This window comes from Cervus elaphus, chromosome 24 (assembly GCF_910594005.1).
Source record: "Cervus elaphus chromosome 24, mCerEla1.1, whole genome shotgun sequence".
Classification (NCBI taxonomy): Eukaryota; Metazoa; Chordata; class Mammalia; order Artiodactyla; family Cervidae; genus Cervus; species Cervus elaphus.
Genome location: NC_057838.1, coordinates 40,759,713 through 40,774,003, shown reverse-complemented (window position 1 = coordinate 40,774,003; position 14,291 = coordinate 40,759,713). Strand labels below are relative to the sequence as shown.

At 48.9% G+C, this 14,291-nt stretch overlaps 1 long non-coding RNA gene across 1 annotated transcript in view; it reads right to left on the bottom strand.

Moving 5' to 3' along the window:
- Positions 1-14,291, bottom strand: part of LOC122683100 — a 97,549-nt gene that overhangs the window by 13,492 nt on the left and 69,766 nt on the right. The gene's annotated exons all lie outside the window — the stretch shown is intronic.

Here is a 14,291-nt window from a genome sequence, read left to right as displayed (position 1 = left end):
GAAAAGTTCCTTAAAAAACTATTTCTGCCATGTCATCTCTAAGCTCAAAGATCTTCAATGACTCCCAGCTAGGATAAAAGTCTAATCTCTTAAATCAGCACTCAAGGCCCTCCACCATTTGCTTTGAGCATATCTTCATTCGTCATTCATTCACTTCTTCGCTGGTTCATTTATTAGAGACCTAAGGTGTGAGGCTGTGTGCCAGGTGCTGGGGACACAGTGCTGACTGGACATGACTCCTCTGCTCCTTTGGAGCCTTATATTCAGACAAGAAACAGGAACATTATTCAAATAATTGCCAAAACTTTGTCAAGTGCTAAGACAGAGCTTCACAGTGTATCGAGAGCTTGAGAAACAGTGACAAAGAAATACCAGGGACTCTCCAGAAAGCAGGCACTCTTTGAAGGCCATGGATATAGCCTCCTATACCAATCACCTCCCTCCCCCAACTTCATATCTCACTCTCTTTGTGGGGCCCTATCCAAGCATCCCCGCTTTGGGATCCTCCACTTCCTCCTTTGAGCATCTAAACCACTTGGCCAGTAAGAGCCTTGCTCTTACTGTAAAGTACCTCTCTCTCAGATAAATTTTAAGAATCTTGCTGATACTAGTTATCACTTATTCAAGGGCTCATTCTGCGCCAGGTTTTCCATATGCTTAGCATTGCCCAATCATGCAATAGTTCCCTGAAAACCCTGCTTCTTCTCGTTGCCCCCATTGTCTTAGTTCTCCTAGAAGTCAACCTTGAGCAGGACTCCAGTACAAGTAGTTCATCCCGCAATTGAATGAAGTAGAGGAAGAGTGGTGGGGAAGGTAGTCAATAAAAGGCAGACCTGCTACAAAGTGAGGAGAAGGCAATGGCACCCCACTCCAGTACTCTTGCCTGGAAAATCCCATGAATGGAGGAGCCTGGTAGGCTGCGGTCCATGGGGTCGCTAAGAGTCGGACATGACTGAGCGACTTCACTTTCATTTTCACTTTCATGCATTGGAGGAGGGAATGGCAGCCCACTCCAGTGTTCTTGCCTGGAGAATCCCAGGGATGGAGGAGCCTGGTGGGCTGCCGTCTATGGGGTCGCACAGAGTCGGACACGACTGAAGTGACAGCAGCAGCAGCAGCACCAAGTGAGTTAGACCCACAGGAAACTGGAGCTGGATCCCCTGGGGAAATTCTGGGAAATGATGTAGAACAGTCACACCTCAGAGTCACCGTATCCAATGGGGAGGAAGTTGGGAGTATTTATTCACCAATTCCATCAGACATGGGTTGAGAGCTATGTTTGCATCTGTGTTGGGGGAGGGGAGGGGAGGGCAGCATTAACTTCTGGGCACTTCTGGCCACTTCAAGGGCAGATAAAGTGATGGTCATGAGAAGCCAAAATCCCCTGGTAAAGAAACACAGGTATTGGGGTGCCCTGAAGAGGTAAAGGCATGAGGCCCATTACTCCCATATTACAGACAGGTAAATCAAGGCCTGCAGAGTCTGGCCTGAGGTTTCAGGGCCAGAAATGATCAGTGCTAAGAGTCTTTCTGTCTCTGAAACAATCTAAAATGTCCCTTGAGAGGCATTATCTTGTGTTACCCTTCAGTAACCCTTCCTGCTCTTCACACAGGCTAAGAACCCAAAGGAGACTCCACAATGGCTTCCTGATTGATGAGCCTTAAAGACTTGTTAAAACCACAGAGTAACATGCTCTTAAATGTGCCTCCTTCCTTCATGGGAACAGGTTCCATGTCCCAGTTTCCTTATAAGATCCTGTGCTTCTCAGATCCCTTGTCACAGCATCCTCTCTGGGATTTTGTCACGTGAAGACAGGGAAACTGAGGCCCGCGGTCCTTGCTGGCTTCTCTGTGTGAAGCGGAAGCCAGAGCTGGAGTTGCTACTCCCTGGCCTCCAACAAAATCCAAATGCCCATCCAATCCTTTTTCCCCTCCATGAAATTCCCCTAACTCGATTAAAGAAAAAAAATCAATCAATTTACATGGTAACAGAAAAGGACAGGGTCATGTATAAAATATTCCCCCATCTGTACCAGAGGGCACGGCCTACACGCTTCAAGAGCGCAGCCAAAGGCCCTGGGGATTTGTTTTTCTTTCCCTGACCCGAGGACTCTGATCTCTCACTTAACCTCTGACCTCTTCAATTCAGATAACCGGGGAACTGGCAGCTGGGGCTGGGGGAGCTCAGAATGCCACGCTGCTCTGCCTCAGGCTCATTCTGGCCATGGAGATGAACAAAGGGAGGCGGGGAGCCCCAACAAAGCCCTCCAGAGCCCCAGAGTCCGGCTCCCAGGACGGCAGCCAGTCCTGCAGGGACTCCTGCTCTGTAATCACTTCCCCACCACATCCCCCATCCGGCAACGCAGGGGGCCACCTCATTATAGCTAATGCCATTTAGAGCCAGCTCTGCGCAGGGAAAAAATCATCAAGCAACATGAAGTCCTTGCTTTGACTCCATTTTCCAAACTCACATTGAAACAGGTTTCACCCAAGCTCCATGACCTCCCCCACAATCCAAATAGGCCTTTTTAAATTTTTTTCCACCTCAGGCTTCATTTAAAACAGGGCCAGAGCCTGGATTTTTAACAGCAGCTACTCAGAGGTGGGTATGAGCCACTTATTTGAAATTGAATCAGCCGTTTTTATTAAACCATATATTTTCATTCTTGCCAGCGAAGCTGGGAGAGGATTTTTGTCCTCTCTGGTATACTCCCCAGCACAGTTTCATGGCAAAGAGAGCTACATAGCCAGCCCTGCAACCCCAATTACCCCACTTCCAGAACACAGCTCTGGGGCCACGTCCAACTCTCCGCTGCAACTCCAGAAACAATGCACTTTAAAGATCCCCACCCCCCAAAACTCATTTCTAACTTGGTGGTTCCTTCCCCTGTCCCACTCCCCAGCCCCCACTCTTGCAACTGCTCCAGGTTCCCAGCTCTGTGGCTGCTCCCTGAGGCGACTTACTGGTGACTTGGCAGCTAGCAGTGACCACCATGGTCAGTCGTGCCCCAGGGCTAGATGACTGCTTAATCTCTGCTCTGGCAACAGGCTGTTTGCTGCCCACTAGACAATTAGACGTCTTGTGACAGGCATTTCTTTGGAGTCTCCAGTTCCCAGAGGCACGTGGGTGGGCCTTTTCCTCATTCATTCATTCATTCATTCGCTCACACATTCATTCACTCATGTGTTCATTCAGTCTCTTAGAACAGTGGCTGGGAACCCAAAGCTGATGCTCTGGGACAACCTAGAGGGGTGGGATAGGGAAGGGGGTGGAAGGGAGGTTCAAGAGGGAGGGGACATATGTATATCTATGACTGATTCATGCTGATGTATGGCAGAAATCATCACAATATAGTAAAGTGCTGTGCTGTGCTTAGTCGCTCAGCCGTGTCCAACTCTTTGCAACCCCATGGACAGTGGTAATTAACCTCCAATTAAAAATAAAATTAAAAAAAAAAAAAAACCAGTGCCTGGCACTTAGGGACAGCCTGTCTGCAGTTGTCATTTGTATTCACAGCCGACATTTACCAGGGGCCTCCTAGTATGTGCCAGGGACTGGAGATGAAATAAGTAAGACCTAGGCCCTACCTTCAAGGACTTCATGCCATTGAATGTGGTTTTCCACCCCAACCCCAGAGACTCTGCTTTACTTTGATGTGGGGTAGGGGGCAGGTCTGCACAGTAAGGGCCCCCGGTCATTTCTAGGACACAGTCATAGCTGCACATGGCTCTCTGGAGGGAAGGGCAGGCCGTACAGCTAAAGCCCAGGGTGAGGAGACCGAGAGCAGAGTGCTGTGCCTACAGCGCTGACTGGGGGCTGGAGGCCTTCCTAGGGGAGCTGAGACCTAGAACTGTGAGCCACCACAGGCTGGGCCAAGGTATTGGGAAAGGAAAAAGGGGCTGAAGATTCTAGGAGATGGGACTAGCACAGGTCAAGGTCCAGACTGGAGACAGGGATAGGCAGGGGCTGTCATCCACATAAGGGGTTTGGACTTTGCTCAAGAGCACTGGGGAGCAGAGGAGGGAAATGATTAGGTTTGCATTTTAGGAAGCTTCTTTCTGATACAGAGTGGATGGAAGGCAAGATACAATCCAAGTGAGACACAACAGAGGCCTAAACTAGGGATGTGACAGTCTGATTTAGTTTACCACCCCCAGGAGCAGGAAGCTGGAGTATCTGCCTACCAACTCCTATCTGGCACTGGTCCTGCTTCTGGGAGGGGTTGATCTCTCAGCATTCTGGCCTGCCTGCCCTCTGCCCTCAAGAACGCTCCTGGCCAAAGAAAGCTCCCTGGCAGAGTCTCAGATGCTGGAGTAGGAAGGCAGTCATGTACATGGGTATGGTGAGAGCCAAGAGGATACATGCAGGGCTTTACCTGACTAGGGCTTCACCCAGTGACTGAGGGGATCAAAGACTGTAGCCAGTCCCTCCTAGGAGAGGCTGGTGAGCGTGGTGTGATCGATGGGAGACGGGAGTGAAGAGGCAAGGAGCGATGCCAAAGAGGGGAGTGCAACCTTGCAGATGCCAACCGACCAAGGGCAGGCCCATTAGAAGCTGGGACCCCAGGGGAGATCAGCACAAACGAAGGCAGATACCAAACAACAGCCCTGTGAGTGGACGCACAGGGCAGAGCTGTGGGATCTGGCTGTTGGAGTCTCTTGGACTTCTGCTTTTCAGGAGGGAGCAACCTGCATTATTTGTAACAGGTCAGAAGTCAGGCTCAAGAAGACGCCCTGCTGGTTAGTCAAAACCGAGTTTTACAGTGTGGAGATTTCTTAAAAAACTGGAAATAGAACTGCAATATGACCCAGCAATCCCACTTCTGGTCATACACACTGAGGAAACCAGATCTGAAAGAGACACGTGCACCCCAATGTTCATCGCAGCACTGTTTATAATAGCCAGGACATGGAAGCAACCTAGATGCCCACCAGCAGACGAATGGATAAGGAAGCTGTGGTACATATATACCATGGAATGTTACTCAGCCGTTAAAAAGAATTCATTTGAACCAGTTCTAATGAGGTAGATGAAACTGGAGCCCATTATAGAGAGTGAAGTAAGCCAGAAAGATAAAGAACATTACAGCATACTAACATATATATATGGAATTTAGAAAGATGGTAACGATAACCCTATATGCAAAACAGAAAAAGAGACACAGAAATACAGAACAGACTTTTGAACACTGTGGGAGAAGGTGAGGGTGGGATGTTTCAAAAGAACAGCATGTATATTATCTATGGTGAAACAGATCACCAGCCCAGGTGGGATGCATGAGACAAGTGCTCGGGCCTGGTGCACTGGGAAGACCCAGAGGAATCGGGTGGAGAGGGAGGTGGGAGGGGGGATCGGGATGGGGAATACGTGTGAATCTATGGCTGATTCATATCAATGTATGACAAAAGCCACTGAAATGTTGTGAAGTAATTAGCCTCCAACTAATAAAAAAAAACAAACAAAAAAAAACCGAGTTTTAATTCTGGTTCATCCCCCAGCCCCAGCCTGTGCCTCCTGCCTTCTCTCCCTGTAATACCATCTCTAACCTCACCCTCCATTTCTTTTCCTTGTCTCCTCTGCCCCATGCTATGCTATGGTATGTCGGTTGTAACTATCTGGTGGTCAGCAAAAGAAATCCACTTAGACCAATGCGAGTCCCAGAGGCCATTTTACGGGAAGGATACAAGGGGAAGAAGCTGAGGGCAGGGCGTGTGAGCAGGCTCCCTGTGGGTGCAGAGGCAGGGGCCACGAGGACCTCAGGGACAGAGAAGACCTTTCTCATTTTCTTCCTGAGGTCATAGTGACCCTTATCTTGGTCTCTCTCTCTCTGTTCATCTGCTCCATCTCTCACTCTTGTTCCTTCCTGCCACCTTTCCTCTGATATGTCTGCCTAGGTGAGCACGTGGCCACTCTGACCTGTGCACATTCGGTGAGCTCTTAAACTGACATAAGTGAACTTCAGTCTTTGTGTCTCAATTCCTACATCTCAGAGGAGAATAACCTGGTTTGTAAGTAATAGAAGACCCAACTCAAACTGGCTTCAGGAAAAAAAGCAAATTTATAGGCTCAAGTAACTTAAAGTGTAGGCTGCAGGGGTGGGGGGCTTTCTCAGTGGCTCAGCAGTAAAGAATCCACCTACAAGGCATGAGACGAAGGAGACACGGGTTCAACCCCTGGTTTGGGAAGATCCCTTGGAGGAAGGTATGGCACTCCACTCCAGTGATCTTGCGGAGAAAATCTCATGGACAGAGGAGCCTGCAGGGCTGCAGCTCGTGGGGCCGCAGGGTCAGCCGTGACCGAGGTGACCAGCACGTGCGCACACAGGCTGCAGGCACAGCTCGTGCTGTTTCACTGGGGATTCCCGCATCAGCACTGTTCGGCTCTGCGTCAGTTTCATTCTCCGGCACGTTACCTCTAGGTTTAGATCCTCCACTGTAGCTATCTCAATAGAAGTTCCGTTCAGTTCAGTCGCTCAGTCGTGTCCGACTCTGCGACCCCATGGACTGCAGCACGCCAGGGTTCCCTGTCCATCACCAACTCCCAGAGTTTACTGAAACTCATGTCCACTGAGTCGGTGATGCCATCCAACTATCTCATCTTCAGTCGTCCCCTTCTCCTCCCACCTTCAATCTTTCCCAGAATCAGGATCTTTGCCAATGAGTCAGTTCTTTGCAACAGGTGGCCAAAGTATTGGAGTTTCAGCTTCAGCATCAGTCCTGCCAATGAATATTCAGGACTGATTTCCTTTAGGAAATCTTTCTATCTCAGTAGAAAGAAGGCTCCTTTCTACCAGAAGTTCCAGTCACATTGCTAACGCTGACTCTCTTTGAGACAACCAGGATCACAACTTCACTGCTGAACCACTGGCTCTGTCCAGTGGATGGAAATGCTAATGGGCCAGACCTGAGAAACATAGGTACCCTCGTACCAAATGGACTAAGAATGGGAGGAGGGTGTTTCCCCGGAGGGAAAGGAGGGACTGGTAATCATAAGGAGGTGGCATGAATAATCAGAAATAATAACCAACATGGCCAAGGGGTGATACCAGCCCTGCTACCTTCCTGGGAGGGCTGAGAACAAGGCAGTTCCCTTATGACAGTGTGAGAACTAAAGCCATCACCAAACTTACTGTCATTTCACCTGAGCAATCTTTCTGAAATCTGCCTCAGTCTCTCCAAGACCCAGGAAAAAGCCAGGGCTGACTAGGCTGCTTGTGCTCTTACAACCATTAGCATTGTGAAAATATCATACCACTGCCATGTCTACTGGTAAATATCCACTAGCCTGAGTCCTCACCTCCCCCTACCCCACCCCACCCAGGCCCCCCAGGCCCCTCTCCTGGAACCCCCAGATTGCCAGGGTCTAGCAACTAAAGGGTTAGCACTGAGTACAGCAGGGACACCAAGACGTTGCCCCAGCCCCTTCTGGCTGTTTGATCTCAGAACCTACCACATGTTCCATTGCTCTAGGGCCAGCAGTTAAATATTTCAAATATCACTTTGATTCTAGCAACAGCTTTCTACCTGTTCTCCTTCAGGCCACTCTGTCCCTCAACTCCACAGTCCACCCTTCACACAGCGGCCAAAGAGCTTCCTAGACTCCAGTGGCCTCCTAATCATTCCCTGATGTGTCAGTTCCAATTCTTTCGCAGGTCTCAGCTTGCCCCTGAGGATCTTGTCCCAAAGCCTTTTTCAGCCTTATCTTCCCATCCACTCCCACTCAAACTCCCTGCCTTTCCAGAGGGGCATGCCTCTTCATGCCTCACTGCCCATACCCGGGTGGTTTTCTCCATCTGATACCCTTGGTAAATTTCCCCATTACCCAGAAATTTACAGAAGGCCCAGGACATGTCAGGCACCAGCTTGGAGTAGAAGGAAAACAGAGGAAAAACAGGACAGAGAAATGCTGTGAACTATAGACAGAGCAGCTCAGCCCTGGGGGGCACTTCACCACAGTTGGAGGAGCTCCCTGGAGGAAGATTCCTGGATGGTGGGTAGGAAGTTATGAGGTCTGGGGCACGGAGATGAACTCCAAGGAAGCACACCTCCCACTTACCGAGCGCTTTCCCCTGCGCACGCATGGCCTGCACTCACCCCATTCCAAGCACGATCTCACTCAGCCACAGGATGGCTGCAACTTATACACAGATAAGTATGGTAATTTTTTTCCAGCTTATACACAGATAAGTACGGTAATTCTTTTCTACCACCTCCCAGCAGCAGGGATATGAATTGATTGTCAGAAGCTGTTTAAGGGCCTGTGATTGAGGAGATGATCTGAGATAAGCTGCTCCAGTGAAATAAAGGCCAACAGCTGCCTGCTTCCACGTCAGCCAGCCGCTGAGCTTTTCTAAACAGCAGCACCTGCCCCCCAGCCCTACACAATCCCAACCCTGAGGAGGCAGGGAGCTCTCTCCCCACGCCTTAGGGGAAGGAGATCCTATTTTGTGAGAGATGAGATGTTATGTTGAAGACTAAACCCAAGGGTGTCAAAAAGTGCAAGAGCTGGGGCTAAAAATGTCAGCTTCCTGTTCTTCGTAGGCAGGGTCTCAGCTATGAATAAAAATTTCACGGAAATCTCAGGATGGAAAGGAAGGAGGGGTTGGAGAAGACTCAACCCCACCTCAAGTCAAAGCATGTGAATTTCCTAGCTTTCTCTGAAGCATTTTGCACAGAATCAGTTCTTTCATCAGAAATCTCATCCATTCATACACTTCTTCATTCATTCAACAAATACGAAATGCAGAAGAGCCTGGGCTTTCGCAGTTGACAGATGAGTTCATTGGGTTTGACCACTTACTAGCCATGACCTCAGGCAACTGACCTCACCTTTCTGAGCCTCTGGATGCTAATACCTACCTCATAAGACTATCTGAGGATTACTGAGATAGGGCCTAAACCCAGTGCCTGGCATGTACAAGTGAGCAATTGCTGCAGAGTGCCAGGGAGTTGAAGAGGAGCTTCAGAGAGTTCAAGATGGAATCACAGAGCTCCTTAAGGCGCCCACAGGCCAGGACATAGAATAACCATGCCGCCAAGGTGTTAATGTTATAAGAGGCACAGAAAAGCTGGCATGGCAAAAGCTTTCTTCCAACTGAGAGGACAAGGAAGACAAGGGGATCAGGACCCACTTTTGAGCTGAATCCTAAAGGCTGCACTGAGAGAAAGAGTCTTCCCGGGAGGAGGCGACTGTGCAAACAAGTATATGCCTATATTTTTAGGACCTTGCTAGGCCAAGTATGGCTCATAGGTGAGCAGGGGAAGCTTGTTCAAAACAGTAGACTCTCAGGTCCACCCTGTCTCACCAGATCAGAATCTGCATTTGAACAACCTGGAGGCTTAAGTGCAGATCAAAGTTTGAGGGGCTCTGGGCAGATATCACTGACCTCTGTGAAATGCCCTTGTGGCAAAGAAAGAGGAAGAGAGATGACCTCCCTACATGTTTGGGCTGATGACAAGGGTGTACAGATGTGCCCATGCTGGACCCTTGGCTGGGAAGTGCTTCCCGGAACCAGGGGCCCCCAGGAGCACAGCCCCAGAGGCACCTGGCAGGTAAGTGCTTCAGCCTAGAATGTTCTCTGGAGCTGCATTTGAACCTGTTGCCTCAGGGGCAGGGTTGCAGTCCTGGCTGGTCACTCTTTCATCCATTTATTCCACAAGCATTTGGGGGCACTTTTATGAGCCAGGTGCCCTGCCAAGCTCTGCCCTAAAGAGAGTCCTCAGGCAGGTTCCTTGCCTTCAGGCAGGTCCTCTTGGCTCCCAGCTTCTCTACTTGTCAAGTCCAGCCTGTGTGCATTGATAACCTGAAAACACAGCGAAAGCGACTTAGGAAGTGGGGGAGTAGGACAAAGGGGCTCCATCCTGAAGGAGAGTATGGAGACAGTGTGGGTCAGACCTCAGGGCTGTCCCCAAAACCAAGACTGCCAGGCCAGTCATAAATTCCCAGGGACTTCCAGCGCTACATTGGCACAGACTAAAGGAGGTTCCAGCAGCCTGCGGACAGCTCACGAGTGAGTCAGCGACGGCTCAGGTGCAGGCTGGGGAGACAGCGTGCAGAGCAGCAGAGAGGCCCAGGGAGTAAGGGAGGAGCGCTGACAGCATCCACCACACTCTCTAACCGCCATGCTCAGCGGAGGTTCCGAAGACGGCATTGTCATCATCACCACCGCCATCAACATCACGTCACCATCACCGTCACGTTAGTCTAAACCTCTCCTTTTTGGAGCGCTTCTTCTGTGCCAAGCACTGCCCTACACATTGACTGCATGGTCTCTCATTTCACAGATGGGAAGGGTCTCTGAGGTCTTTTCAATTTTCCTAATGTCCACACCACCCCTAGGCCACACACCACCATTATTGCTTTGATCTTTCCTATTATAAACAAAACAATTAACATGTATGAAGGCTGCAGACATGAACTATGGAACCAGAATGGAGAAAAATCTCAGGCAAGCCAGAGTGTTTGAGGAATCTTCACCCCACCCCACCCTCGAGACTTCCCTTCCCTGCCAGGCTTTTGATAATTATCTGGAAGACAGAATGATTTCACTTCCCAGGCACTTGCACTCGGACTTCCCATTGGTCCTTTCATGCGCCTGGAAAATTCTGTGCAGCACTGGAGACACACAAAATCACACAGACTGGATTTTATGGTGATTTAAGGCATTTTTCAAGGGTATTTTGGACTATACATGATATCCAGCTGACTTTGGAGCCTAACCCTGTGTTAGGTTCTATAGCACAGGGTTAAGTCCTGTAGGCTCCATTAAGTCTGTAGCACAGTCAGTATTTTGAGACTGTGACACAGAGAGGGCATATAATCTGCTCGGGGCCACACAGCTAACTGGGGAGGGGGTAAAATTGCAAAGTAAAGCCACAGAAGTACCAAGTCTGTGTTCTTGATTGCAGGGCTATGCTCTGCCTGATGCAGAAGAAAAGGGAGCATGTGAGGGGCCTGGTCACTGTGGACAGCGCTCTGTGCAGCCCTTGGCTCTGCCCCTCCTTGGCTCCACAGAGAGGAGATAATCCCTCATCCATCTTTTTACCCAGCCTCCTGTGGTCCCTATTGGCAGCAGCTGCCCGACACCACCTCTGAAAGATGCTTAAGACTCTGCCAACCCAGTGTTTAATGCATGCAAAGCCCTTTCCAAAGAAGTCACTTAAAAAGATTACAGAGGACAGGATCACCCCTCCCGCCTCCAGCTTAGGGAGTCTTTGCAGCTGGCCTGGAGCTAAGCTAAGGAAGCAGAGTCTTTAGCAGCCTGAAAATAAAGTGAGCCTTCATTTGAGAAATCACTCAGAATACCAGCTGCAAGGGCTCCATTCATTGATTTGCTCAGTAACTATTTGCTGTACACGAAACAAGTGCAGGCACTGCTCTGGGCACTGGGACAGCCTGGGGACACAGTCCCTGCCCTGCTGTGGCTGACGTTCCAGGAGAAAGTCCCCACTGTTAGGAGCCCTGCCTGCCCACGTACTTCCCTCGTGGTGGGGGTTCTCTCTCCTGCTCTCCTCTGAGAAAAGCTCAGATGCTGAGAAGCTTCTGAGATGCTGAGAAGCGCTTCTCTCCTGTAGCACTTTGGGGAAGCAGGTAAGGTTCATGCATGCCCTGGGGACGGAGCCAGTCTGATTTCATTTTCGTTTCAGTGTCTGGTCTCTCCTCTTTGGGGCTTCCCAGGTGGCACTAGTGGTAAAGAACCCACCTGCCAATCCAGGAGAGTAAGAGATGTGGGTTTGATTCCCTGGGTTGGGAAGATCCCCTGGAGGAGGGCACGATAACCCACTCCAGTATTCTTGCCTGGAGAATCTCATGGACAGGGGAGCCTGGTGGGCTATGGTCCATAGAGTTGCAAAGAGTCAGATACGACTAAAGCAACTTAGCATGCAGCTCTCCTCTTTCCTACATGTATGGACCAAGAAAGGAGAAGAGGAGAAGGAATAGAATGTTAGTGAGTGGACAGAAGAAGGAAAACAGTTGAGGGTGAGAGGAGGGGAAGGGAACAGAGAAAGGTCCAGGCTGATGGCACTCTGGCCAGCTAAGCGATGGAGGGTGGGCTGACCATGCAGCTGCAAAGAGCCTGGCCACCCCCTCCCTCATGCCAAAGCACTTCAGGCTCTGGAAGGACCAGGAAAGGAGGAGAGGATTGATGGACAGGAAGAGGTTGAAGAAAAGCATGACCTAACTTTGCAGCTGCATTCCCCAAGGTCACCAATCTGCTCAGGTATTTTAAAAAATATTAATTAACCATCTTTCCACATGTATCAGTGCCCTAAGGCAAGACTCAGCAAACTCCAGCCCATGTGACATATCTCACCTGCTGCCTGATTTTGTAAATAAAGTTTTATTGGAACCCAGCTGCACTCATCTGTGTATCATCTATGGCAGCTCTCCCACTGTAAAGGCAGGGTTGAGTGATCACACCACAGACTGGATGGTCCACAAACTCTAAAACATTTACTAGGCAGTTTTTTGTAGGAAAAGCTTGCCAACCTCTGGGTATTATTCCTAGGATCTTCAGCCTTCAGAGTTCTACAGTTTGTCAGTTCCTCAGCACGTCCTTTAAATTCACTCATCAAATATTTATTAAAGCCTTCTGTATTAGAATATTATCTTTTGGTGCAAGTGATGGACAATTCAGCACAGGTGGGCTTTAGCTAGAAAATAGGGAGAGGATTATTGTGTCCTGTACCTGAAAAGCCCAGGGATAGGGCATGTTACATGCAGCTGAGCCCAGAAACTCAAACTCTGACGTTAAGCTGGTGACCAGGGAGACTGGCTTCCAATCGATGGAACACAGCAAAGGTGACAGGATGTCACTTCCATGATTATGTTACAAGAGTCTGTTCCCTCTGTCTTGCTACCAGACTCTATTGCCCTCTCTGCTTGCACATTTTGATGATGCCAACTGCTATACTGGAGAGGACATTTCTTTTTCCACGTGGCAAGAAAGGGAAGGAGGCCTCTTCCCAGGAGTCAGCAAGCAACTGAGACCCTCAACTATATAGGAACTGAATTCTGCCAACAAAATCGTGAGCTTAGAAGCAAATCCTTCCCCAGTCAAACCTTCAATTGAGACCCCAGTCTTGCCTGACTCTCTCATGGCAGTTTGGTTCCCCAGGCTGACCACACAAGCAAAGGGCCCAGCCAGCCTTTCTCCTCACAGAATGTTCCCTCTCTGGTTTTCTCTATATAGAAAGTCTATGAGAAGGAAGTCATCAAGTTTATGATACTTTGATACACAGCAGTAGATAACAAGTATATTTCCTAGTCCCTAAGGAAGGCTGGGAAGATAGTTTTTAGCTTGGCATGTTATCATCACCAACTAGACTAGGGTTCTCTATTAAAAAAAAAAAAAGAGAGAGAGAGAAGAATGTGTATTATTGGAAAAGTAGAAGTTATCCATAGAAGCTATGGAGGTATTCCTGGGAGGAGAGGCTGGTGTTTTGGATTAGGGCCATGACAGCAGGAAAGAAGGGTAATGTTTGGATTCCTGATTCCTTATTTCTTTTAAAAGTACATCCTTTCATGCAGCACCAATCAACTATTACCAGTTTGCAAGGTTCCTCTCTGCCCCCTTATCTCATGACCTGGTTCCCACACAAAGTTCCTAAAGAGAAGCTCAAATCAGAAACACAGGTATAGCAGGAAAACAGACTGGACACAAAAGCCATTGGCTAGTTCACAATCACACATTTCCTCTCCTTCCGTCCTACTGATCTCGTTACCTGTGGGATCTGGCGGCAAACTAAAATCTATTTCATGGGGAGTGGATAATGTCTGTAACTCCAGATGCAGAAATAAAACTTACCCTTTAAAGTGTCTGCAGAAATGAAAAGAAACCCCAGACCCTGTATAAACGTTTTAAATGTAAACAGGACAGATTTGAGGGGTCTAGACATGAACTTTACGGTTAAAAATCCAGCTAGCCCAACCCTTCTAAGTCTTCACTTGGGGAGTTTGGAAAATGCATAATTTTAAGTGAGGCTGAATTTATGAGCATTGTAGTTATAGCAACAGACACTTCAGCTTCTGGGAGGCAGGTCTATGAGACTCTTACATAACAGTCAACTCCGTGGAGAAAAAATGCGGGAACACCAAGGCTGCTAATATATATACATATAATAGGACCCAAAGAAAAGGAGATGGTGGGCAAAGGAGAGCATTGAAGGCTGGAAAGGCTTTTTCAAAGAGCATGAGGAATCTTTGTGTGAAGGGGTAGAAGCTTCGTTTTGCAGGCTCACTGCTGCCAGCTCAGGCATGTAGGAAGAAACTCATCAGACAAAAGAGCAGAC